The 27,332-nt window shown below is 48.6% G+C and overlaps 1 long non-coding RNA gene across 1 annotated transcript in view; it reads left to right on the top strand.

Annotated features, from left to right (window-relative positions):
- The first annotated feature begins 136 nt into the window (after positions 1–136).
- LOC142047827 (uncharacterized) overlaps positions 137–27,332 on the top strand; it is a 42,215-nt gene continuing 15,019 nt past the window's right edge. Inside the window, exon 1 of the long non-coding RNA XR_012657089.1 lies at positions 137–167. This is a non-coding gene — a long non-coding RNA (uncharacterized LOC142047827). The remainder of the gene's footprint in view (positions 168–27,332) is intronic.

Raw genomic sequence — 27,332 nt, 5'->3', positions numbered from 1 at the left:
ACTGGAATGGGTTACCTTGGGAGGCGGTGGAATCTCCTTCCTTAGAGGTTTTTAAGGTCAGGCTTGACAAAGCCCTGGTTGGGATGATTTAGTTGGGGATTGGTCCTGCTTTGAGCAGGGGGTTGGACTAGATGACCTCCTGAGGTCCCTTCCAACACTGATATTCTGTGATTCTATGATTAACTAACTTAACACCATAAAACTAAGAACTATTAAACTATAACAGGTAACAAGCAGTGTAAGCTAAGGGAAGCATTTGCAAAGCAAGCGACTGCAGTTCCAATGACTATCACTGGCAGTAAGAAGGAACTGAGGAGGTGCTGAGTCGGCAGGGACCTCTATTCACTGCTGCAACAAGGGGACTGTGCCATGGGTCTGAAAGTTCAGGGCTCAAACCCTGAGCATAACTACTGGGAGAAAAAATACTCTGTGATCCAGTCATGAAAACCAGTCCCTCAGTACAGATGCCCCAGGGAAAGAGTTAAAGTCACACAGGCATGTCCTAGCTTTGGAGTGCCTGGCTCTGGGCCCTGCGTGGGTGTGAGGTTTCTTCATATTCTGTAAATGTACATATGTGGCGTGACCCCACTGCCCTTCCCCAGGGACCAGCTGCTACAGGAATCTCACAGCATTCATGTGTCAGTCCAGTGGTGCAGCTTACCTACCCAACAGCAGTGCACGTGTCTTAGGGCTCAGCTCCAGCTCCCCACTCTGCCTGCTTGCTACTAAGGGCAGACTCAGTAGAGAGGCCAGGAAATGTCTGGTCCTTAGTTGCCCTGTGGCCCCTGGAGGAGCAGCCCCAAAGCAGGGTTGTGCGGTCCTGGCAGGCAGGGCAGAGTGGGGACTGTTTGATGTGCTCTCCCACCCCCTGTGAAAGACTTAGGGCTCCATTCCCCGGAGCATCTCCTCAGCACTGAGCAGGGTGCCTTTCAGAAACTGCCCTGTGTGACTAAAGGCAGATTCTTTAATCACCTGTCAATTCATTACCTGCAGACCCCAGCCCCTGAAACCTTGAAGAGAGACACACTGGGTCCACAGGAGTCAGGGGCGAGTGCAGGACCCTGGGATAGGGGCGGGGCTGGCCTGAGCTGGATATTCACAATGGCCTCTTTGACCTTGCCACCCAGGGCTCCAGGATTCGCACATTTCACAGTGCGCCCCATCAGTCCTGCCTTTTTGTCACACGGACAGCCCAGCCCTGCTGACTGAGATGTGAGCATGCTGAGAGTGAAGTGGAGGAGGGGGGATGTCTGGGGATAGATAGAGAGCAAGCTATGGGCTTAGATAGCTGGTGCCTATGGAGTGCCACGGATAGATGCTGTGCATGGGGACAGTTATGTAGAGCGCCACCTCCTGGCAGACAGAACATGTAGCACTGTCCCAGGGCGCTGGCTCAGCCCAGTTGCTGTTCCAAGCTGCCCAATGGTTCCTGAATCAGCAGCCCTGAACACCCCCCTGCCCCTCCAAATCCCCATTCTCTCCCTCAAGAGCTGCCCTGAGCAACATGCTAATGCTTCTCCATGAGCTGGGGAGGAGGCAGGATGGCATTGGACAGATGGCACTGGGGGGCGAGGTGCCAGTGTCTGGGGTCTGCACGCTGGGAGGGACAGGCTTCCCCTAAGTTGCACTGGGTTTGAGGAGTGAGGGAACGTCTGAAGGGTGGATCTGGGGCCTCCTGTGGGAACTGATACCTTGGTTGGCTAGGTGTTCAAGCTGTGACTCTGAGCCCTATGGGTTTGTGGGGTGGGAGTGAGGGGCACTGGCAGAGCTGGGGGAGCCCATGGCTGGCCCAGAAGGGAGCTACAGGTCAGGCACAGTCCACGCTCCAGCAGGTCAGGAGTGAGGAGCACTGACAGAGCTGTTGGAACTGGTCTGAACTGGTACACCTGGTGTGTGCTTCCCACTGCCGAGTTCTTGTCAAACACTCCCTGGGAATGCGGGCCACGCTGATTAAGAAGCACTGGCCTGTTCCCTGGCCCAGGATTACTCCCTGCTTCAGCCTGCTCAGGCAGCCACCAGCTGTGCTGTTCCCTGGAGCCCTGTCAGCACCAGATCCTGGGCAGCCTTGCACCTGTCAAGCCCTTGGTGCCAAACTCCACTCCTTTCCCAGGGCCAGGGTAGTGGCTGCCAGTGCCAGCCGCTGTCTGGGGGCTGGAGCCTGAACACAGCCCCACTGTACTGCTCCAGCTGCCCAGAATGAAGCTAGGAGCATGCCATTGGCCCAGGGACCACAGTGGTGAGCCAGGAGCCCTGATTCCCTGGCTCTCCTCCCCCAACACCAGCTTGCCCTGCTCTGTGCTGGTGCATGCTGGGCCTCTACAGGGGGCAGAGGCTTGGTGTGTCCCCCAAGTGATGTTACAAACTGTGCAGTGTCCGCCCATACGGGGCTGCTTAGTGTGGCGGAGGTGGGATCTTAACCCAATGCCCGTCTTTCCCCTCCCCTGCCTGGGGCAGGCTCTGCAGTACAAGCATCTCAGCTGCTCCCCTCCTCCGGGCTCCTTGCCAGATGGGGGTACAAAAGGCTCCACCAGGCTGTGCTGCGGGGGGCCATGCTGGCTACCGAATCTGCATTGGGGCTCATGCCCCCAGCTGGGAGAGGTGGCTCCACAGCCCCCCAAGTACCGGCAGGGAGCGGTGGAGAAGATAGGTAGAGCTGGGCATGCCAGTGCTCCCTCCTTAGCTGGCAGCAGTGAGGGGGAGTGCCTATGTGCAGGGCATGGGCAGCTCTGGCATAATCACTGCTCCCCAGACAGCCCTGCCCCTGCAAGCACAAGGGCAAAATCCAGGCGCAGCCCTACTGCCTGCCAGTTGGGAGCCATGGGGTGTCTCTGGCCCTGCTGGGGGAGGACTGCCAGGACCTGGGACAGTGCTCAGCAGTGCCCTCCAACGGACAGGGCAGCAGTGCTGAACATGCTGCCAGGAGCACAGGGAGGTTTATGGGTGACAGCACCTCTTGAGGGATGCCCAGAGGAAGCTAGTGTTGTGGCACGAATCAGGCTGGCCAGAGCTCCCAGCATGTGCCTGAGCCCGGCATGCCTAGTTCACTGCTGCAGCAAACCCCAGCAGGGCCAGGACTTCTGGGGTGTGGGTACACAGACCTGAACCAGAGGTGCGGAAGGTAAGGTGGCTGATGCCAAGCAATATTGCTCTGAGGAGTGGTGCTGAGTGGCCAGTGCCTTTAACTGGAGTCATGGAGCGATGCTACGGGGGTGGTGCTGTGTTGACAAAGGCAACCGCCTCATCATGGCATGTTTGCTTCTGGATGGTGCTGCTTCCTGCAGCACCAGAGGTCTGTCTCTGCCAGCTGAGGACTGAGGTGCCATGATGACAATCAGATCCCTCGTAGCCTCGAAAATGTCCAGGGTGGAGGGAAGCTCTCACTCCTCTGCCTAGCAATCTCGGTCAGGAGAGTCGGTGGACACTGGACTTGACAGCTCCCTTTGAGGGACTGAAGTTGACAGTGCTGTCTCCTGTGACTTCTGCACCAGGTACTCCTGCAACGGATGCACCCCACTTGCGGCAGTCGGCAAGGCTGTCGTTGGCGCAGGGGAGCAGCCCCTGTCCTGTCTTCCTGTGCTTCTTGTAAACACTGGTACACCACACTGCTGGAACTGTTGGTGGCCGCGCAATTACATTGCCACTGTTCCCAGACCTGATCACCCAAGACCACGGTTGCCTTCACCACCCCAACCTCCGATCCCTCCATCTCACAGCCTGGAAGCTTCATGGCTAAACCTCATATGCTCATGTGCTTGGATTCCATAACTCCGAACCCACTAGCTAGGGGTTGAGAGTCACCTAATTGGAATCAATATCAGCAAACACTCGAAGAAGAAAAATGGTTACTCACCGTCTTGTAACTCTTGTTCTTCGAGAAGCATTGTTCATGTCCATTTCAAACCCACCTGCCTTCCCCTCTGTCAGAGTAGCTGGCAAGAAGGAACTGAAGTCGGCAGGGTCCTATTTTGAGTGCCATGAAGGTACCACTCAGGGGGCTCCAGAGCTGACCCAATGGGTGCTGCTAAGGGAAAAACTTCCTGACAACTGTGCACGGAGCGCACACACACCTAATTAGAATGAATGTGAGCAACACATCTCGAAGAACAACAGTTACAATCGCATGAGTAACTGTTTTTTATCCTCAGTGTGACCCAGCCCCTAGTGAGGAATGTGGCATGCACCTTGCCAGCAGGTTACATGACTGCTTGCTAGGCAGAACTAGGCAGGATACTTGGCTGCCTGGCTCTGGGAGGTGGGGAGACAGTGTGTTTAGTGGTTTGAGATGGGCCAGCTAAGCCCATGGAGGTAGCAGACCCTTTCTGGAAGGCAGCATGGCTGAGACTTGGAGTTGCTATACTGGGGTTCCGGGTTCTGCCCAGGCTGCTGTGCCCCTAGCAAGAGCAGGTGGAAGAGGGGAGACTCAAAGGTGCAGTGCCTTGGCTCCATGCATCTGCCCCCCAGGCTGCTGGATAGGGGGCATCTCTCTGGCCAGGGCTGGGGAGTCAGGCCGGCCACAGGTCCAGGCCAGTGCCATCACCTGGCCTGCAAAAGCCAGGGTGGGGGAGCAGCTGAACGATTAGGGATCAGCCTGCAGGAACCATGCAGTCTCCTTCTCCCCATGTTGGGCTGGGGTGTCCTCACGACATCACCCCCCCAGAAAGGCTGTGGGTGACTTTCAGCTTTGGCCATCCCAGCCCCTTCCAGCCCAGACCACCCCATCCAGCCAGCATCTCTGGTCAGGGGTGACATCTCGTGGTGAAGGTTTGTATGGCACCAGTGACCTTGTTGGCTCAGATAGGGTTAGCCTGGCCTCCCCGGTCTCCCTGCATGTTGGTGGCTCAAGCCCAGAGGTGATCCATTGGGGAGTGGAGTGGGGTCAAATCCCCCCCATATTGGCCTGCTGGGTGTGGGGCTCTACCTTCTCTCCCTGTCCATCCTCCCCACCCCCGCATATGTTGGGCTAAATCAGCTGCTCAGCCAGGCAGGAAGTAGGACAGAGCTGCATCTGTCTGAGAGAGCCTGGCTGGGAGGCTGCAAGTAACATGGGGCGTGGACAACGTGGTGGCCCCAGGCTGGGCGGGGGTGTGTGTGTGTGTGAGTGTCATTCAGCAAGGGAGACACGTGGGATGGTCACATGTCCTCCCCTTTAGCTTGTGCCCCCCAGTCGTAACTTGCCCCCAGAGGTGGGGGGGACAGTAGTCACAGTGCAGGGATTGGATTTAGCCCTCTGAGTTGAAGCTAGAAAGTCCATTGACATTTAACAGTGGCGCTGGTATATTAACAGGGGCACATCAACTCCCCTAACACGCACTTCCCTCCTTAGAAGGCTTCCATGGTATTTCCCCAGCTGTGCAGATCCCACATCCTTGTGAGCATGGGAAGGGTGGCTGGGGTTAAAATAATGGGACAATGAATGCTGAGGCATTTGACAGGCTAGGACCTTACCTGTTGACTTTCCCATGTGCATTCACAAGCCTGACATCAACTCCTGCCTGGAGCAAGGAGCCCTTTGTCCAGGGCCGGGCCACAACATTTTGGCACCTGAGGCGAGGAGCTCAAATGACACCCCCATGTCCCCTTGCTTGGATCAAAACTTTGAAAGGTCTCAATTCTGCCTTCTTCCTACCTGGGCCAGGTAGGCAGGCAGAGCTTCAGAGTCTCAATGCATGGATGAGACGATGGTGTAGAGAGGAGGGGTTTACATTAATTAGGAACTGGGGAAACTTTTGGGATGGGGGGAGCCTATACAGGAGGAATGGGCTCCACCTAAACCAAAGTGGAACCAGACTGCTGGCACTAAACATTAAAAAGGTTGTAGATTAGTTTTTAAACTAGGAGATGGGGGAAAGCTGACTGCTGCAGAGGAGCATGTGGATCGGATGCAGACTTCTCTTAGGGGAGAGTCTAATGGTAGAGAATCTCCAGGTTATAGTCAGGAGCAGAGGATGGAAGAGGATAATGTAAGGGCCAGATCAGATGATAAACAGTCACATAAAAAAGAATCTGCCACATCAGAAAAGGGCAGACACCGGAACAAATCAACATACCCTTAGAGCCCCGACCAGGGTTATTCTATCTACTACCCAAGATCCACAAACCCGGCAATCCTGGATGCCCCATCATCTCGGGCATTGGCACTCTCACTGAAGGACTGTCTGGATATGTGATTCTCTGCACAGACCTCGTGAGCACCCCTAGTATGCACCAGCACTCCAGCTCTCCGTGAACACACACTGATTTCCTGAGGAAACTAAATGCATGGGTCAACCTCCCAGAAACAACCATCTAAGCCACACGGATGTAGAGGCTTCTACACAAAAGCCAAGGCACGATGGAATCAAGCTGTCAGAGACAGTATCTGCTCGAGATGCGGGGGACAGCACAAACGTGGCTGCTGAGCTCTGTTCCTTGTATACTGCACAGGCCCAGGGCACAAACCTATTGCAATGACTGAAGAGCAATATATCTGTTCCCAGATCAGTGGCAGAGCGTATGGGGACGGGCGCATGGCCGCCAAGATGCGCAATTTTTTGTGTTGCTGACTGGGAACGAGCGCTTCGCTGGCAGTTGGTCACTCACGGCGGCCGTCTCGGACCGGGTCGCTACGAGGGATGGAATGCGGGGTCATCATCTGGGGGACAGGATGGAAGAAGACTCTGGAAAAATTGCAGCGCACGATTTAAACGAGGCTTGCAGCCGGGCCCGACGCACAGACGCGCCTGGCAATCTAGGCACAGAGGGTCCGAGCTCCAGACAGCGAAGTGGTGCGAGAAGTAGAGGTGAGGGTCAGCAGTTAAACACGGGACGGGGGCTAAGTCGAAAACTAGCCGGGAGGCGGCTAGGGCTACGCGGTTGCAGCGTCGCAGGTCCATGCCGGGCAGCAGCGTGAGTCCGCATTTGTCTACAGACAACACTGAGGTACAAACCGGCGATTGGCTGTAACCCTCAGACAAGACCACAACTACAATCTCACAGCATTCTCAAAACTACAATACCACGACACGGAAATAAGGAAAGCAGATGAACAGAGCCAGACGTGTAACCAGAAGCTCCTACTGCAAGACACCCAAGAAAAGAAACAACAGGACTCCACTGGCGTCAAATACAGTCCAGCTAAAAACCTCTCAATGCTATTACAGGGAATCTACAACCCATCCTGGACAATGATCCAACGTTACACAGGCCTGGTGAGGAGGCCAGTCCTGCCCACAGACAACCTACAACCTGAAACATATTCTCACCAGTACACTGCACACCGCACCATAATCTAAATCTAGCCAGGAACAATCCGAGACGAACTAACCCGAGCCAAGCGTCTAGCCACATATCTTCACGGCAACAGTGGAACACATCACAGGACTAATTCCAGGAAAATTCCAAAGCCAAACACCATCCACCGGTTATTCAACACGCACGTCCACCACTGTATATACGCCATCATATGCCAGCAATGCCTTCTGCATGTAACTCAGCAAACTGGAAGTCTCTTACGGAAAGGATAATATGGATACATATCAATATTCGGAATGGCAAATCCAAAAACTGTAGGAGAACACTTCAACTCTTGGCAACTATACAGACCTTAAGGTGGCCCACCTGGCAGCAAAAAAACTGTCAGGACAATTCAAAGAGACAACTGCTAGCTTCAGTTCATTGCATTTGACAATCATCAGCTCAGATTAATACAAAGATTGTGAATGACTTGCCAACTAGAACAGTTTCTCCTATCTTGGTTTCAACACCTCAAATGCCTAGAACAGAAGCCTCATCTCCTGAGTGAACTAACTCCTATCCTCTAGCTTGCTGCATATATATGCCTGCCCACTGCAAATTTCCACTACAATGCATTGAGAAACGTGGGTATACACCACGAAAGCTATGCTCCAAAAATCTGGTTAGTCTATAAGGTGCCACAGATTCGTGCTGCTTTAAGGATCCAGACTAACACGGCTACCCCTCTGATACTTTACTCAAATAAAGGAGAACTAACAATTAAAAATGCTTGTTCAAAATTTAAGTAACACTGTAACTTGTCAATGCCGAAGAAATGACGTTGCGCATAGAAGACATGGCTTTTTATGTGAATAATCAAGTGTCTTTCCCATGGCTTGCTTTGTCGTTAAAGAAGATGAAGCTAAAGAGTGTAGAGCACGGCGTTTCTTGAAATCATGGGCTTCCATGCCTTTTTAAGATTTACTGCTTCTGAGCCAATGGAGCGATGGCGTGTGAGCAAAGAGGGCCAAACCAGCTCTCGTTCATTGTGGGAGCGTGGATGTGTTATTTATTAACTTCAAGTATTGGAAGAGTGATGATCGCTATTTTGCACATATATTATTCAGAACAGCTTTGGAGTTATCCTGCTGAAATATATCTGAAGAGCTTACGTTATCACTAAATCACTCGCATCAATATTGCTCATGTCATTATGTGTAACCACCGTCTCGGATCCCTGCATTGCTGGTTAGGTTCTTCTCAGGTAGTAGATGAGAGAGCTTTGAAATATCATACACATCCAAATAAACTGCCTTGTGTTCCTTGAGGCTGCATGGAACTCTTCAATTGAACTGATGCACCAATCAGCCTTGGTTAAAGAATTAAACGTTTGATTGGTTGTTGTGGGGTTCTATGGGAAGTGATGACGCCATCCGGCGTGCCTCGTAGGTCAGAAGGGTATGTGGCTTTTATGGGTGACTCTTGTATTCTTGAATTGGTGGGGAATAGCTTCAGAATGAAGTTCCTCTGCAACTTCTGTCACTACTTCAGACATAGTTGTGAAATCCTCATCTGACCAAGTAAGACTGTAGGTATGACTTGCTTTGTCCAGTTGTTCCTTGCTCAAGATATCTATCAGGTCAACACTTGGAGTCTCTTGCTATTTAATTTCAAAACGTATGTCATGACCACAACACTAAGCCAACAGAAATTGAAGTAGTGGGTATGTTTTGGTGGAGTTCCATTTGCGTCCTGCACTGATTCGCCAGAACAGCTCCTGCTCATAGTAGTATCGCTCACATATGGCAACTATGGCGGGTCCATCTCAGCCTTCCCAAATTTTGGGTGTTTGATGAGGGCTTTCTCCTCACTCGACTGGTTCCCATCATGGTGCGCACTCCAGGGTTCAGTGTCAGAAGAGGGGCCAGATGTTGCTTCAAAATTTGCCATCGATGAGTGAGTGGATGGCAGAGAAAAATACATAGTGCTTTGAATTACATTGACAAAAATTCAGCAGCCTCACTAGAACTGATGCATGCATAACGACACCAAGTTCAATGAAATGAACTGATGGACAAAAAGATTGAGGGTTTAACTCTCAGATCTGCGTCTGGTATTCCTCTGTTCTTTTCTTCTCATGTTGGTGCCAGTATCCATAATCCGACTCTATGTCAGCTATCTGCGATTCCTGATTTCCACAGCTTTTTTAAGAAGCATATTTGTCATACTAGCGCTCGTAGGATCACAGTATCAATATCTAGAAACGCGACTGCTGACAGTCACCATTGCAGGACATTTTCACTAGGCTTCTGTTGTTACAAATCACGCATTCAAGTCATTTGTTCCCGTAAGGCTGATGAAACTGTGGCAGTCCAGAATAAACAGTAATACCCTTGCTAGCTTCAGATACGGCCAAACTTCTGCTGTTGACTTTTGTTGCCACGAACTGTATGATCTCATTTAGAATGTTTTTCCAGGAAGGGTGTGGTACATTTTGGTGGTGACTGCCTCTAGAGTGATTTGGAGTACAGCATCAACTCAGCCATACTGTCACAATTTTAGGAAGTTTCATTGGCACCATACAGCTTGATCTGAATGCCATGAGTGCAGTTTTGGTAGTCAAGCATTCTCACAATGGCAATGAGTCTTTTCAGAACATTTTGCCAGTAAAGAGACTCTGATGCAATCTTCTCTTGATGCTGATCATCTATGGTGGCCTTTAACCTTAGTCTCATCTCAAGCTCTTTCCACCTATGGAATACTCTTTGGTGATTTGCTGCCTTCTCATGGCAAAAAACCAGATTTCTAGCCAGATTTTTCCAGTCCTTTGTTCCTGTAGAACCCAGTGTGGCTGGAACATTAGACTAGAAGAGTTTGCAACAAAAACAGTATGCAGCGTTCTGGGTTTTTGAGTACATAAGCCATGGCCTCTCCACTTTGTCACTATTCCATCCAGTAATGTGTTGGATGGAAACTTCTACTTTCATTGTCTTTGGGGAACATGAAGTTTTTCACTTGCTATGGCCCATGCAGTACAAGAAAGTCCCTCAGGCTACTGCTCAAGTGGGTCCACAGTCCTGGATCATCTAGACTTAAGGAACTAAGCTCAGCAGCAGTTGTTTCTTGCGCCTCCACCACACTCTTCTCTGGTCTACAATTTTCTTCATGAATGTGAATGGTTACATCCATTTGAGATAGCAATATAGATGCTGCAGTATCTGCCAGGTCACCTGCACGCTGACTAACTGGAAGATCAGGCATCTTCTCACCACTCACATCCTCACTGGGGCCAGAAGGTTCACTGTAAACATTTGTGTCTATGTATCACAGGAGAGCTCCTTCCTGATTAGATAGAAAAGCTTCCTTTGCTTCTTTCTTTTTCTAAATGCTGCCCCAAAGGGGCATTTTCTTCTTTCACTCATGACTGCTATTCTGTGCCAGCTATAGTGGCTCTCAACAGTCAGTTGAAGGGGACAAATAAGCAGGCTGGTAGCAGGGCCTCAGTGAGGGAAGATATCAGTGTCTTAAGGGCTTAACTGGCTCCTACTTCAGTTGACTGCCTATTCTCCTCAAGTGGGTTCAGGGAAGCATCAAGAAACAGGAAGTTCCCTGAGAAGCTAATCAGTCCAGGCTCCTGGGGATGCTAGAAAGGTACATAAGAGGCTCTTTCTCCTCTCTCTCCCTGCAGCTCCTGGTGCTTTCTGTTCTTCCCTCTCACCTATTCTCCTATCTGCCTGTTATGTCTCTGTGTCCTCCTTCCTCCAGCACAGCACTCCACCATCTCTGTGCATCTAGAGCAGATAGAATACATATGCACCAGCAGCCGACACAATTTTCTACACTCTGAGAGCTAGTGCCCCCCGTCCCAGTCTGGCACCTGAGGCAGCTGCCTCAGTTTCGCTTCATGGTAAGCCAGCCCTGCCTTTGTCCCAGCTTCCCAGGCCTTGAGGAACCAGAGATCCTGAGAGGCATCTACACAGGTGCGGGATGGGACAAAGCACTTCCAAACCCATCAACGAGTGAAATTAAATGTTAAGACTCTGGGAAGGTGATGTGAGCACCCCCAGCTCTGCCTCCTCTTGTGAAGTCTGCAGAGGCAGGTCTCAGTTGGAGATGTGAGATGTTTGCCATGGCTCTGAGCAGCCCCTTTCTGCCTGGGGGGATTCACTCCCTGAGTATCACAGTTCTGAAGCCATGAAACAAAACATAAATGTAGAGTCCTGAGGCCAGAAGGGACTGTAATGCCCATCCAGTCTGGCCTCCTCAATCACCCGGGCCAGAGAACCTCCTCTGGAGAATCCTGCATCCAGCCCAGTGGCTAGTGACTGAGCCAGAAAGGATCTTAGGGATCCAAAGAGAGAGAGAGACCCCTGCAGTTCACCCACTCTGTCACCTTCCCTTCACTGTTTCCTTTCCTAGCTGTCCTCTCCCACCTCCTCCCCTTGGCAGATGGATGTTGTGCATTCAGCTCTAAGGTTCATGCCCTGGGAGCAGTGGTTATTGGTGACACACCTGTGTGTGGTTCCTATTCCCGAGGTTCCCTGTCTTCTACCACCAGGAAACGGCTTGTGCCCAGATGGCTTCTTTATTCCAGATGATGATGGGATTGGGTCTCTAACTCGAGAGTCCTCACTGGGGTTCTCAACTGGAGAGTGAGTGAAGCAGTGGGCACCCTCTGGAGCCACACAGAGAGAAACCTCATCTGTGCACTGACTGTGGGGGGGGGGGAGGGTGTCACAGCTGGTGTTGCATCAGAGACACCCCACTGGATAGAAACCAGCAGTGCTGTGTCCTGTGGGCCCACCAGGCCCCATCCCACAAACATATTCTGCATCACACGCCATTTGAGGCATGTGGGGTGAGTTGTGGGCTCGTGGGAAGGGAGCACATTCCTGGGGTGATTAATTGCTTGGGAATCATGTAATGGGGGGCATTAGGGTGGAAACCGGAGGAGAAGGATTCCTGGCTGCAACCCTGGCCTGCTGGGTGACCTTGGGCAAGTCATTGCCCTGCTCTCTGCCTCAGTTTCCCTATCAGTAAAATGGGGATAATGTTACTGAGCTTTGTAAAACACTTTGCGGTCTCGTGATGAAAAGCACTAGATAAGAGCTGGGTCTCATTATTATTTTATTTTATTATTAAGGAGCAGAACCTTGGGCTTATTGATCATTGCCTAGGTGCCAGTGATGATGACTTGATTACATTTGTCATATGCAAATAGAATAATGTCTAAACCAGTATAATTATATCTACATTTGCTCTTTAAAAGGGCTAGTTTAATAAAGCTGAAAACAGTGATGAGTCAAATGAGCTGGGAGAAAGGATTTAAACAAAAAATTGTGAATGATATTTTGGAGTTGTATAAGAACATTGTACTAGATGTCCAAAAAAGCCAAAATTCCACAAGCAAGAAAGAAGGCTACACAGGTGAAAGAAACCCCAACAACCTGGCTTAGAGGAGAAGTGAAAGCAGCTATAAAAAATACAGTGTGTAACGTATGGGGGGAAATATAAATTGGATGCTAAGGGAAGCAAAAGGACACAAGGAGTTGGCCAACTGAGTTAAGGACAATAAAAACACATTTTAAGACTATTCAGAACAAAAGAAAACCTAACAACAGTATTTGTCCATTAGTACATGGAAATGCTAGAGCTGACAATAGCAATGGAGAAAAGGCCAAAGTTTCAATTCATTATTTCAATAAATATTTTTGTTTTCCATTTGCGAAAATGCCAGATAATGTATTTGCGTTATATGATAGAGAGAAATACATTCTATTCCAACAGTGACTAAGTAAGATGTTAAAAGTAGCAACTTTTAAAGCAGTAGATCCAGATCATTTGCATACAGGAGTTTTAAAAGAGCTGGCCAAGGAGCTTGGTCACCCATTAATGCTGATTTTCGATAAGTCTTAGTATACTGGGGAAGTTCCAGAGGACTGGAAGAAAGCTCATGTTTATGCCACTATTATAAAAGGGTAAATAGGACACTTTGGACCTGTCAGACTGGCATTCATCCCAGGCAAAATAATGGAATGGTAGATATCCAGCTCACTCAATAAAGAATTAATGGAGGGTAATATAATTAATGCCAATAGCATGGTGTGACATTCTTGACATAACCTGTGATCGTATAGATCATTGTTGCAACCATTATTGTATATTTGCAGCAAATATTGTACAAAGGTTGTTGTGTAAGGTGGCTATGATTTGCTGATTATGATTATGCTAGCTGTATGTATGTATAATTTTTGTAGTTGAAGTTATGAATATTGGCTAGGTACTTGTATCTTAATGTGTTTTGATTCTAAGTAGCTTCAGTGAAGCATGTGGTCAACTTCTTGAGAAGAGACTGTTCTCAGTAAATGCCCAATCAGAAAACACCCTGGAACATTACTCGAAATGGTGAAATCTGAGTTGATGAAGGTGTCATTTTGGGAGATAAGCAAGTGATTTAAGGAAAAAGTGAGAACTTAACTCTGTAGATGCTGGAGGAAACTGAGCAGTTAAAGGTTGTGATAATGTTAAAGAGAAAAAGAATTCTTGGTTTCTTTGCAGCCTTCTGAAGGAAAAATGGGCCCTTTTCCTAAGGAATGTCTGTAAATAAGACACGCAAAAAGACAATCTGATTTAAATCATTTGACAATAAACAATTTAGTCAAATTTGCTAAAAGAATATAAAACGCTGCTCAACCACTACTACCTCCAAACCTATAAAGCCTCAGTATAAGGATATCTTGGGGAAGATATCTTTGGGAAGCCCACTGCCATCTCTCCCCTGCCAAGAATAATTCCCCTACCACAGCCTTTTTGGTCGTCCAGTGATGTGAGTTACCGCATCCTTTTTGGTCATCCAATGATGTGGGGTAATCTTTGGAAATGATTTACTCTGGACGTCAAGTGGGTAGGTCCATATCCCATTGTGAGTTGCCTCTCCCACGTTGTGTACCAACTTCAATTCCCCAGTAAATTAAAATGAGCACATGCCAATCAGTTCAAAACATATGTTTCTTCCTAGGTTTCTGGTCATGGCATTGTGGGCCTCAGCCGTGGGCCAGCCACCTGCCTGGACCATCTGGGTTTCCAGCTATCCATGGGATTACCTGGATAATTGTAATTTTGAGAAGGGAGAATATCTCCAAAGGCTCTCCCTGGCTCGTGCTGCTGATGGGGCCTGACCCACAGTGTGACACAAGGCTGGAGGGGAGGTGCTTGGAGACAGTCCATAGTCTAGACAGACACAGCAGAGCCACAGCAAATTACCAGTTGGGTGGCCCCGAACCTCCCCTGAATCCCATGGGGACAAACCCTGTTCATCCTTTGGTGGTCTGGAATGGAATGGGAAGCCCTTTGGTGAGTGATGTGATAGCAATCCCTGATCCCTGGACACAATATTGTTGTTGTGACCTCCTAAACCAAGCAAACGACATCCAGAACAGGAGCTAGGAAGGCCTATAACAGGATGACTAATAACCTAGGAAGTTTTTCGTCTGAGCCTCAGTTTCCCCAATAGGTACATTTATGTTGTGTTTTTCTTTTCCTTTTGCTTTGTTAACAGGACAAGGCAGTAATAGCGAAAGCCCCCAGGGACACCCTGAACAGGAGTGTTGGGACCGCTCTTGCTGCTTCAGGCCTGCAGAATCCTTCATTGTAATACAATGCTTTTCTGGGTATTTTCCAGGGGCGGCCCCTGGACAAGAGCCACAGGTCCCTTGGCTCTGCATATTTGTCCTCATTTAGGTCCCAGATGAGATTAACCTAGAAGAGCTCCATACCCTGCCAAGTTACATCCGATCACCCCACCAGCGGTTGTGGCAGTTGTTACCCGCTACCAAATGGGAGGTAGCCACTCAACGCTGGATCCTCCTGAATGCCACCTTGGGAGCTTTAGACATTTACCTGACATGCTTTCAGGTCCCAGCCTTCCTTCCCAATTGTACCGGGGGGCCACCCTCCAACTTACCCTTCTTACTCAGATGTTGTCCTCCCCTGGAAAAGGCAGACCCTAGTGAGCTCCTTGTGGCATGGGGCTAATTTGGCAGTCAATATTTGGAATATTCAGCAGGGGGCCATGAAAGACAAGTGGTTGGGACAATTGGAAAAGGCCATAGGGCTAGTCACAAGTGCAGATCTCACCCACCTTACAGTGGCCACCTCTGCCCTCAAACATACTGCCAAATTGGCCCTCCACACACAGGACACCTTGCGGGAATTGATTGAGACCGTAATTGAGACCGGAGACCAATTAGCTTGGGATTGTATGTGCTTCCAAATTCAACAATATTTGACCCAGCAGATTTGTAGAATTCAGGAGGATGTGCTCCATGGAGCCTGGCCCGGGGAAATCCATTATCACTCAGGAATTCTCCAGGAACAATGGCCTTTTCGCTACTCCTGAAAACTCACTAATTGGAAGTGCACGGGCATAGCCTGTTCCTTCACGGCCTTTGGCCCCCATGAAAGGAGTGTGGGCCCCTGCTATAAAAACCCAACCAGGCCTTTGGGAAGGCTGCCTTTGGGATTGGGTGGTCCATCACGACGTGTGGGAGGTGGTGCCCTCCCAATGACATGGCTAAGCGGTATGTGCTGACAGTATCTTTGGACTTTCAGCACATATGGATTGCAAAGAGCAACACTTCGCAGTTCTGGCCTAAGGAGCCCCCTCAAATGATGTGTAAAGAAAGGGCAATACTAGGCTGCTTTTATGAGGTGGGTCAGTGGCCACCTCCCTCAGGGGTTCTCCTGGGGAGGCAGATCAGCATTGTATATTGATAATGCTGTTGCAAACATCGCAAAGCATTTGGGGAAGGGTTAAAGGCTTAAAAGGTGTGAGTATGGAGTGGAAGATTCCTTTGAAGGTTGCGAGCAGCCAAAGGGGGAGGAAGGGAGAAGAGAATGGGTTAACACGATGCCTCAACTCAGTTCGAAGATAAGACACCAGCTCCAGCCCAAGGTCACTGCACTCGAACAGACTGTATGCTGCCAAGAAGCCTACAGCTGCGCCTGGATCTTACCCAACCCCAGCCAACTGTGAGAAAAAAGAAGCAAGCTGAACTAGACTGCAGGGGAATGCAGAAAATAGGGAGATGGTGAAGGCCAGTGAGGGGGAGGAAAAAAAGTCTCACATCCCTGCAGCTGGTGTGTTTTAGGAACACTGAGGAGGCCACTGAAAGCTGGTTTGGACTGGTACAAAGTGCACGGGGGACAGAGGTTCCTGAACAAATTGCCCCGCAAAGGCCCCAGAACTTAAAACTCTCCCAAGAGTTGAAGCAAATCAGAGATCCACAGCGGACCCTGGACGACCTGTGCACAGGACAGAACTCTCATCCACGCTTCCCCCTCTTCTTCTTACATTACACCCAGGCTTGGCCAGCCTTGGGTTGTGCGTGTGTGAGTATGAAAGTGGGTTAGGGCATGGGCATTAATGCTTTCTTTCTTCCTCTGAGTGACTGGGGAGCCCCCCCACGCACCACTGTGATTTTATTAATAAAGCTTTAAAACTTAGAGACCCTTGGTGTGCTTCTTCATCTCCTCCCCAACAATCCTGCGGCCTCAGCCTGATCGCCTGATGCTTCAGGCAGATTAGTAACAGAAATCTGTCACAGTGATAAATTGACCACTGAGCGGTCTCCTGTCGACTCTGGTACTCCACCAGGGCGAGAGGTGCAGGCAGAGTCAACGGTAGAGTGTTAGACATCAACTTACTGCAGTGAAGACACCATGGTAAGTAGATCTAATTATGTCAACTTCAGCTACGTTATTCACATAGCTGAAGTTGGGTAACTGAGATCGATTCCTTCCCCCCTCCCCCCACCCCCCGTGTAGACCAGGCCTTAGAATTTTGTGCGGCATTTGACTTGTTAACCCACAGCAGTTTGATGAAGAAACTAGAACAGTACAAAATTAATATGATGGCACCCATTAAATGGATTAAAAATTGTCTGGCTGACAGATCTCAAAAGGTAACTGTAAACACGGAATCCTTATTGATGGGTGTGTTTCCAGTGGGCTCCCACAGGGATCAGAGCTTGGCCCTACGCTGTTTAACATTTTTATCAATGACTTGGAAGAAGGCAAAAAATCCTCACTGATAAACTTTTCAGATGATATAAACATTGGCGGAATGGTAAGTAGGGTTAGGGTTAGGGTTAGGGTTAGGGTTACTGCAGTGAAGACACCATGGTAAGTAGTTGGGTCACTGACACAGAGCAGTCTGGATCACTTGGTAAACGGGGTGAAAATAAACAATGTGTGTGTTAATATGGCCAAATGTAAATGTACATCAAGGAACAAAGAATGCAGGCCACACTTACTGGGGGTGGGGGCGTGTCATAAACAGATAGTTAAGGGTTAATGTCTCTTTTACCTGTAAAGGGTTAACAAACAGAGAACCAAACACCTGACCAGGGGACCAATCAGGAGACAAAATACTTTCAAATCTCGGGGGAGGGAAGCCTTTGTTTGGCGCTCTTTGGGTGTTTGCTTTGTGCTTTCTTGGCTCTGAGGGTTGCCCACATGCTCTACAGGCTCTCTATCTTCTGTTTCCAGTTTGTAAGTACAAGGTGAAAGACAGTATAGTCTTCTTATTGGTTTTCTTTATATGGTGCAAAATGTTGGTAGTTTGCCTGGAAATATCTAAATTGATTTTTTCTGGATAAGGCTGTTCATCCATTTTTATCATGTAAAGACCCTGTAAATATTTCATTTGTTACGAGAGACAATTTTTATGTTTTCCGTCTTTATTAAAGTTTTCCTCTTTTTACAAATTTAATTGATCTTTTGGTTATTCTGTTAATGACTCCAGAAAGGGAAGTTGCACTCACCAGGGAACTTGCTGGGAGAAAGGAAGAGCGGGAAGGGAATGGTTATTCCCCTTTGTTGTGAATCTAGGAATTGGTCTTGGGGGTCTCAGGAGAGAGTTTTGGGGAGACCAAGCTTATTCAGGGGCTCTACGCTAAGTCCTGATTGGTGGCAGCACTACAGGATCTAAGCTGGTAATTAAGCTTAGAGGATTTATGCTGGTACCCATATTTTGGATGCTAAGGTTCAGATTTGGGAATTATACCATGACAGGGCAGGGTTCTGGGAAGCAGCGACTCTGAAAAAGACTCGGCGATCATCTTGGACAATCAGCTGAATGTGAGCTGCCAATGTGGCACTGTGCCAAAGGGCTAATTTGATCTTTGGATGTATAAACAGGGGAACCTTGAGTAGGAGCAGAGAGGTTATTTCACCTCTCTGTTTGGCACTGGTGTGACTGCTGCTGGAATCCTGTGTCTAGTTCTCGTGCCCACGGTTCAAGAGAATGTAGAAATATTGGAGAGATTCAGAGAAGAGGTGCCAGAATGATGAAAGGATTGAAAAATCTGCCTGACAGTGAGACTTAAGGAACTCTGTCTATTTAGCTTAGCAAAGAGAAGGTTAATGGATTACATGGTCATAGTTTCTATTCAAGTACCTACTTGGAAGCAGAAATTTTATAATGGGCTCTTCAAGATCCAATCTTTGGAATTTGGAGCCAGACAAAGTCAGACTGGAAATAAGGCACACATTTTTAATAGCCAAGGAGTGTGGCAGATTCCCCATAACTGGCAATTTTTAAACCAAGCTACTCTCTGAACTGTTTTGTAATGTATCGTGGGAGAATTTGTCTGTCCTTGGCCTGTGTGTGGAAGTGTTTTTAGCCCACCAAGTCAGTAACCAGGAGCCATGGGAGGGGCTTAGAATCATAGAATATTAGGGTTGGAAGAGACCTCAGGAGGTCATCTAGTTCAATCCCCTCCTCAAAGCAGGACTAATCCCCAACCCTTGAGCCCAAGAACACAGGGAGGCCATAACAGTCCAGAAATGGGTTGCCTTTGCCATATGGAGGTTGGCCACCCCAGACTGCTGCAGGTTGGTGGCTGGTCAGTTTGATGGTTACAAGCTAACAGTTGGTGTTGTGATGATGGAGGTTTGGGAGGTGATTATTCCTGTGCTTCGCCCTTGGGGGGTGGTGATTACTAAGAGCCCCGAAATACTGGCTGGCTTTGAGCAGATGGCCTTCCCAAGTCCTGTAGGCCAGGGGTAGTCAATTATTTTTTGTCAAAGTCCATATTTGTTGGTCAAAGTATAATCAAGATCCACACTCGAGAGAAAATTAAAAGTAATTGTCATAACTATAAAGGGAAGGGAACAGCTCTCCTGTGTACAATACTATAAAATCCCTTATGGCCAGAGACACCAAAATCCTTTTACCTGTAAAGGTGTAAGAAGCTCAGGTAACCTGGCTGACACCTGACCCAAAGGACCAACAAGGGGACAAGATACTTTCAAATCTTGGTGGGGGGAAGGCTTTTGTTTTTGTGCTCTTTGTTTTGGGGGTTATTCGCTCTTGAGACAAAGAGAGACCAGACATCAATCCAGGCGCTCCAAATCTTTCTGAACCAGTCTCTCATATTTCAAACTTGTAAGTAACAGCCAGGCAAGGTGTGTTAGGTTTATCTTTGTTTTCTCAACTTGTAAATGTGCCTTTTGCTAAAAAGATTTACCTCTGTTTGCTGTAACTTTGAACCTACGGATAGAGGAGGTTCCTCTGGGATCTATGAATCTGATTACCCTGTAAAGTTATTTTCCATCCTGATTTTACAGAGATGATTTTTACCTTTCTTTCTTTAATTAAAAACCTTCTTTTTAAGAACCTGATTGATTTCTCCTTGTTTTAAGATCCAAGGGGGTTGGATCTAGACTCACCAGGAATTGGTGGGGGAAGGGAGGGGGAATGGTTAATTTCTTCTTGTTTTAAGATCCAAGGGTTTGGATCGGTGTTCACCAGGAACTTGGTGGAGAAGTCTCTCAAGGCTAGCCAGGGAAGGGTTATAGTACTTGGGAGGGAGAGACAGTTTCCCAAATAACTCATAACTAATTTGGGTGGTGGCAGCAAAACCAGATCTAAGCTGGTAATTAAGCTTAGAGGTTCTCATGCAGGTTCCCACATGTGTATCCCAAAATTCAGAGTGGGGAAGGAACCTTGACAATAATAACAATAATAATGACAAGTAAGTAGAAAGATTTTAGGATCTGTTCAAAAGCGTCTGGCAGTCCAGATTTGGCCAGTGGTCTGCCTATTGACTACCCTAGTTGTAAGGGCCTTTGCTTGCATTACTGTTCATGTGGTCTGCCTAGCACAAGAGGCTCAGGAATATGGCAGCTGGAAAGCATACTGCTCCCTTGTTATATAGTCTTTGGTCAACGTTGCACCCCATACTGCTTTATAGAAATATGCTTATAAGTGTAAATATGACATAACTGGAATATGTTTTATGTGAGCTATGCCATGCAACATATCTTTGCAAAGATTATGATCTACTGAATATATTCATCCTATTTGTATGCATGTATCATTTTTATATTTGAAGTTATGAGCATTGGCTCGATGCTTGTATCTAAAATGTTTGCTGTAGGAAGCATATAAGGCAGATTTGGTCAACATCGTGTAAAGGGGTTATTCACATAATTTGGACTACTTAACTAACAATGGACTTTGGGAGATGCCAATCCACATCTAAGCTTTCCTGGGAACATTCAAACTAACATGTAAACAATGGCGTCGGCCCGCAAAAAGCTGAATCATTCATAGACATGTGACTTGTCTAGGTGGCTAGAGACCCCATCTTATGGCTGTGATGTTGCACAAGAGAGAGAATATAAAAGGCCCTGGAAACCTCTCCATTTTGTCTTCAGCTGGCTCAGAAAAGGTGCCTGAAAGAAACTGGAACAAAGGACAGTACTATGGGGGTGTGAGTCAGGGACGGCTCCAAGCACCAGCTCAGCAAGCAGGTGCTTGGGACAGCCAAGGGGAAGGGGTGGCATGTCGAGCTCTCCGGTGGCAATTTGGCAGTGGATCCCTTGGTCCCTGTCAGAGGGAAGGACCTGCCGCTGAAGTGCTGCTGAGGAAGAAAGTGGCACAGTGGAGCTGCCGCCGATCACGATCGCGGCTTTTTTCCCCCCCCAGCTGCTTGGGGAGGCAAAAAGGCTAGAGCTGGCCCTGGTGTGAGTGATTGTTGGACCCAGACTAGGAAGGAGTCTAATCTGTCAAAGAAGCTTATTGGAACATGTCTGAGGGTGAGATTTACCTGCATTTAGTTTCCTACTGTAGTAGGCTTAGACTTGAGTGTTTTTGTTTTATTTTGCTTGGTAATTTACTTTGTTCTGTCTGTTATTACTTGGAACCACTTAAATCCTACTTTTTATATTTAATAAAAATCACCTTTTGCTTATTAATTAACCCAGAGCAAATAATTAATTCCTGGGGAGCAAACAGCTGTGCATAGTGCTCTATCAGTGTTACAGAAGTGGACAATGTATGAGTTTACCCTGCATAAGCTTTATACAGAATAAAAGTGATTTATTTGGGTATGCACCCCATTGGGAACGGGATATCTGGATGTTGGAGACAGGAGCACTTCTTAAGCTATTTTCAATTAATCCTGCAGCTTGTGGGGGACATGGTTCAGACCTGGGTCTGTGTTTGCAGCAGGCTAGCGTGTCTGGCTGAACAAGACAGGGTACTGAAGTCCCAAGCTGCCAGAGAAAACGGGCTCAGAAGTAGTCTCAGCACATTAGGGGGCAGGCCCAAGTGGATTTCTGTGACCAAGCCTATCACAATGGGAAGGGATAGCTCAGTGGTTTGAGCATTGGCCTGCTAAATCCAGGGTTGTGAGTTCAATTCTTGAGGGGGCCATTTAGGGATCTGGGGCAAAAATCTGTCTGGGGATTGCATCACCAGCCTATCACCCAGGCCCTCACCTCCCTGGGGTTAATGGTTCCTTTCAGGGGCACAATGAAGTGGGGCAGGGAAGCCCCCTCCCCTTGGCCCTAGACTGTACTACACATTCACAGTGCCAATCTCTCTGGTGGGAGGGCAAGGGAACAGACATCCCAGTCTCTCCAGTGGGAGGGGAGGGAGAAGATATCCTGGCTGGTTCTGGTCTCTCTGGTGGGAGGTGTTACGGACTCACAGATCGTGCCCCCTATTGGCCCTGTACAGTCCCAGGGTGGGAGGACCCACTTCAGTGTCAGAGCCCTTCCACTCTTTCCCAGGGGTTAAGCCCATCTGCCTCCTGGAACCGCACCTCTCTGAGCCCTCAGCACACCTTTGTCTCATTTATCAGAGGGGTAGCCATCGTTGTCGGATCTGTAAAAAGCAGCAGAGAACCTGGTGGCATTAAGCAGACTAAAGATGTTTTGGAGCATGGAGCTTTCGTGGTGAATCCACTTCGTCAAATGCATGTATGGAAATTTCAGGCAGGTTATATAATGCTGCAACAAGCTAGAGATATGGAGTTAGTTTCATGGGAGGATGAGTCCTCTCTAGCAGTATGACAAAGTGTGAAAACCAAGAGAGAAGAAACGGTTTGTAGTTGCAAGCCATTACATACTTTTGTTTAATCTTGACTGATGCGTAAATTTGCAGATGAACTGAGTCAGAGTTTCCTTTGAAGTCTGGTCTAAGTTTTGCTGCAGGTGCAACTACTTAATCTCTATTTGATGACCAGGAGCTGAAGTGTCTCAGGTTTTTTGTATTTGCATTACTAATATCTATTTGTGTCATTTAATCTTTTTGTAAGAGACTGTCGTTTGTCTGATGTACACTAGCAGAGGGGATTGATGCATGATGGGTATGATTAATTGGTGGACGTGCGGTGAAATGAAACGTGATGGTGGTGCTGGATCTGGTTTAGGATTGTCATGGTGTCGCTGTGTAGAATGTGGCAAGTTGGCATCGGGTTTGTTTGCATGATCTGTTCTGAGCTAGTAGTTACTATGGTGAGTGTCAGTTCCTGATTGAAATACTTTCAGGTTGGCAGGTTGTCTGTGGGTTGAGTACTGGCCTGCACCAAGCCTGTGAACGTGTGGGATCATTGTCCGGATGGTTGTAGATCCCGATAATGCAATTTGCAGGATTTACTGGGGCTGTATGTAGGATGGCCAGTAAGTCTGTTGGTTTTTCTCTTGGTGTTTGCTTGCAGTAGGGTCTGGTATATCAATCTGGTATGTTGATTAGTTTCCTTATTATCCTCCGTGCGGGTATTGTAGTTTTGAGAATGCTGGTGAGATTTTAGTGTGGTCTCTGTATGGGATTAGAGCAGATCGGTTGTACCTCAGTGCTGGTGTAGACAAATAGGATCATTGATGTGCACGGAGATGGAGTGAGGCATGAAGTAGCATAGCGTCGGGATGGTTTGTCGATATAGGGTGATTTAATGTAATCATTATTTGCACTGTAGGTGTCAAATGTGGACCCTTGTGATTGTCAGCTGAGGCTGATTGGTGGGTGGAGTGTTAAAATGGGTGGAAATTTTCCATAGTTTCTTCCATTAGTCAGATGTTGAGATGTTCCTGTAGCATAGTGAGGGGGCGTGAGTGGACGAGAGTGAGGATGCGTTGTCCAGTCACCATAAAATATTGGCATATTGTGGGGTCCATGCGGGTGCCAATGATGCAATGATATGAATATATATGTATCAAATTAAATAGTTGTGTGTGGTTAAAGAAAGTCAGCAGTCAGTTGTGCTTAGTATATCATGGGATACTGTCTGCTTGTATCCATCTGTGTGGTGGGATGTTTGTGTAGGACCTATACTCCATGGTGGTAGATGTGTTTTTCTGGAGGTGACAATGCAGTTGTAGTTTCCTCAGAAATAGTGGTGTCACATAGTGGGAGTGCTGGTGCATGGTCGAGTAGAGAGTCCCATATCCGACAGTCCCTCGTGAGATGCAATGCGCAATATGGGCTCAGGATTTGGTTTGTGGATTTGGGTAGTAGGACAAAAGGCTGGTGGCTACTAAGGTTTGATTTGTTTCCAGTGTAGTGTAGGAGTGTCATGAGTATGGTGCAGTTTCTTATGTATTCCCTCAGTGGATTGAAGGAAGTGGCTTGTAGAAGTTGGTATTGGAGAGTTTCTGTGGCCTCCTTTGAGTATCAGACTGTTCATGATGACAAAGACATCTTTAAGCCTCTTTGATTGATAATGTCAGGAAGTGTTTTGGACTATGGATGGCAATTGCGTTTTCAGACTTAAGGTTATGAAGGAGCAGATGTTGTTTTTTCTCGATTTGCCTGTGCCATCAGCGGAAGCATTCATATGTATAGTCCGACTTGCATTTCACCTACAGGAGATGATCATGGGAGTTTTCTGTCCCTTGCTGTTGTCGGAGGGTTGTGTACAGTGCATCATGTAGTTTTGTCCTGGAAGTATTTTTGAGTCGGAGAGGCGAAAGTAGACTTCCAGATGCCACAAGAAAGTATCATGTTGGTGGAGGGCAGGAGGCGGGCTAGGATTTCTGAGCCTAGCGCGGAAATTTAGCGCCCCTGAGGGGTCTCGCGCTCTGGCGATGCCACAGCATGCCTGAGCAGGTCCACGGAGCACGGCTGCCTGACCGGGGGGGCGCCCCGGGTTGCCGGACCGCTGCGCGCGAGCTTCACTGACCGGGTGACATGGCTGACGCGCGGCCGCTGAACCCAGGCGCCCTAGAGGGGCTGCAGTAAACTGTGCTGCCGGCAGCTAACTTACGCAGACGCCGCTGAGCCATTTAAAAATTGTGGGGCCCCGTGTTTTGGCGCCCACAATCTTGGTGCCTAGGAACCAGCCTAGTGGCCTAAATGGTTGCAACGCCTGGGCAGGCAAGAGAGAAGTCCCAGAGATAGGAAAGACTTTTCTCTGGGTGCAGTGTGTAAGATTGGATAGATTGACGATATTGCTGGGTGGGTTAGAGGTACCATGGTTGTGGCCCCATGTGGCAGGTAGGAGTTTAGACAGCTTACAGTCCTTTTTCCTTTCTCTCATTGTGGGCCCCCTCAGGGAGTCCAGTTGCTCTGGACCCCCCTGGGCTTCCACTCCCTGAGGGAATAATGCAACCCTCTTCTCTAGACCGGAGCGACTCTCAGCCAGCATAAAACAAGAGGGTTTATTGCGTGTCTGAATACAGCCTGGAGAACTCTCAGGGCCCTCAGGCCTGGCCTCCCTTAGCACAATACATCTAAGTCTCCCCTGCATCCAAGTGGGGTCTGCCTGCCCTCTCTAGACCTGAGACCCCACACTTTCCACCTGGGCATCCGAAATCACCTGCCCCCAAGCCCCGTCTCTGTCCTTTGTCTTCTGTCCATGTAAACAGGGCTGCACGTTTGAGGAGAGACCTCCTCTCCTCTCAGCCATCCTTTGTTCCCCACGGCTGGAACTGGCTGGTGGGGTCACTGGGGTCCTCTCACCACAGCCCATTGTCCTCCCACTGGCCAGAACTGGCTGTGACTCCTGAGCTGGGCCTCCTGGTCACCAGGTCACCAGTCGCTGGGGTATCCATTTTCCAAGCCATTGGCTGGGGTCCCAAGTTCCATCACTCGTCCTCTGTAACCTCAAATTCCCTCTCCTATCACCTCATTAAACCAGTAACACCCAGGGAAATGGAGTCCCACCCCCTCAGCCTGCAAACCATTGAGAAAAAAAAAAAGAAAAGAAAATCCCCCACTTCATCACATCTCTTCCCCCCCTTTGAGTCTGAACTGAGCGGGGTCACTTAGCCAATGACCTGGTGAAACCCAGGGGCCCCACCCCATGCTAAAGCATCAGCTATAGCATCATAGAATCATATAATATTAGGGTTGGACGAGACCTCAGGAGATCATCTAGTCCAATCCCCTGCTCAAAGCAGGACCAACACCAAGTAAATTCTCCCTCTAAGGATGGAGATTCCACCACTTTTCTAGGTAACCCATTCCAATGATTTACCACTCTCACAGAGAAATAGTGTTTCCTAATATCCAGGCTAGACCTCCCACACTGAAACTTGAGACCATTGCTTCTTGTTCTGTCAATTGCCACCACTGAGAACAGCCGAGCTCCATCCTCTTTGGAACCCCCCTTTAGGTAGTTGAAGGCTGCTATCAAATCACCCCCACTCTTCTCTTCTGCAAACTAAATAACCCCAGTTCTCTCAGCCTCTCCTCGTAAGTCATGTGCCCCAGCCCCCTGATCATTTTTGTTGCCTTCCACTGGATTCTTTCCAATTTCTCCACATCCCTTCTGTAATGGGGGACCAAAAGTGGATGCCCAAGTATGGCCTCACCAGTGTCAAATAGAGGGGAATAATCACTTCCCTCGATCTGCTGGCAATGCTCCTACTAATGCAGCCCAATATGCCATTGGCCTTCTTGGCAACCAGGGCACACTGCTGACTCATATCTAGTTCACTGTAATCTCCAGGTCCTTTTCTGCAGAACTGCTGCTTAGCCAGTCGGTCCCCAGCCTGTAGTGGTGCATGGGAGTCTTCCTTCCTACGTGCAGGACTCTGCACTTGTCCTTGTTGAACCTCTTTTGGCCCAATCCTCCAATTTGTTTAGGTCACTCTGGACCCTATCTACCTCTCCTCCTCAGCTTAGTGTCATCAGCGAACTTGCTGAGGGTGCAATTCATCCCATCAACCAGATCATTAACGAGGATGTTGACTAAAACTGGCCGCAGGACCAACCCCCGTGGCACTCCGTTTGATACTGGCTCCCAACTAGACATTGAGCCATTGATCGCTACCCATTGAACCCGACAATCTAGCCAGCTTTCTGTCCACCTTATAGTCCATTTATCCAGCCCATACTTCTTTAACTTGCTGGCAAGAATACTGTGGGAGACTGTATCAAAAGCTTTGTTAAAATCAAGATATGTCATGTCTACTGTTTTCCCCATGTCCACAGAGCCAGTTATCTCATCATAGAAGGCAATCAGGTTGGGCAGGCATGACTTGCCCTTGGTGAATCCATGTCGACTGTTCCTGATCACCTTCCCCTTCTCCAAGTGATTCATAATGGATTCCTTGAGGACCTGCTCCATGATTTTTCCAAGGACTGAGGTGGCCTGATTCACAAAGGAAGCAGAAAGTCTTTCCTCAGCATGCTACGTCCCACCCCCTGTGGGTCAGCTGCATCAGCCTTGCCAGCAGGATGGGAGATGAGGGAGAAGCGAGCCGCAGCATGCTGCTTCAGAGAGGAGGAGGAGGAGAAGAGGCAGGAGTGATGTGTTGGGGAAGGGGCCGGAATTGGGGCATACACCCTCCAGCCCCCTGTGTGAGCACCCCCATGACCCCAGCCC

Source organism: Chelonoidis abingdonii, chromosome 16 (genome assembly GCF_003597395.2).
Source record: "Chelonoidis abingdonii isolate Lonesome George chromosome 16, CheloAbing_2.0, whole genome shotgun sequence".
NCBI lineage: Eukaryota > Metazoa > Chordata > Testudines > Testudinidae > Chelonoidis > Chelonoidis abingdonii.
The sequence above is the reverse complement of the archived record's forward strand: the minus strand, read 5'-3'. Positions and strand labels throughout refer to the sequence as shown.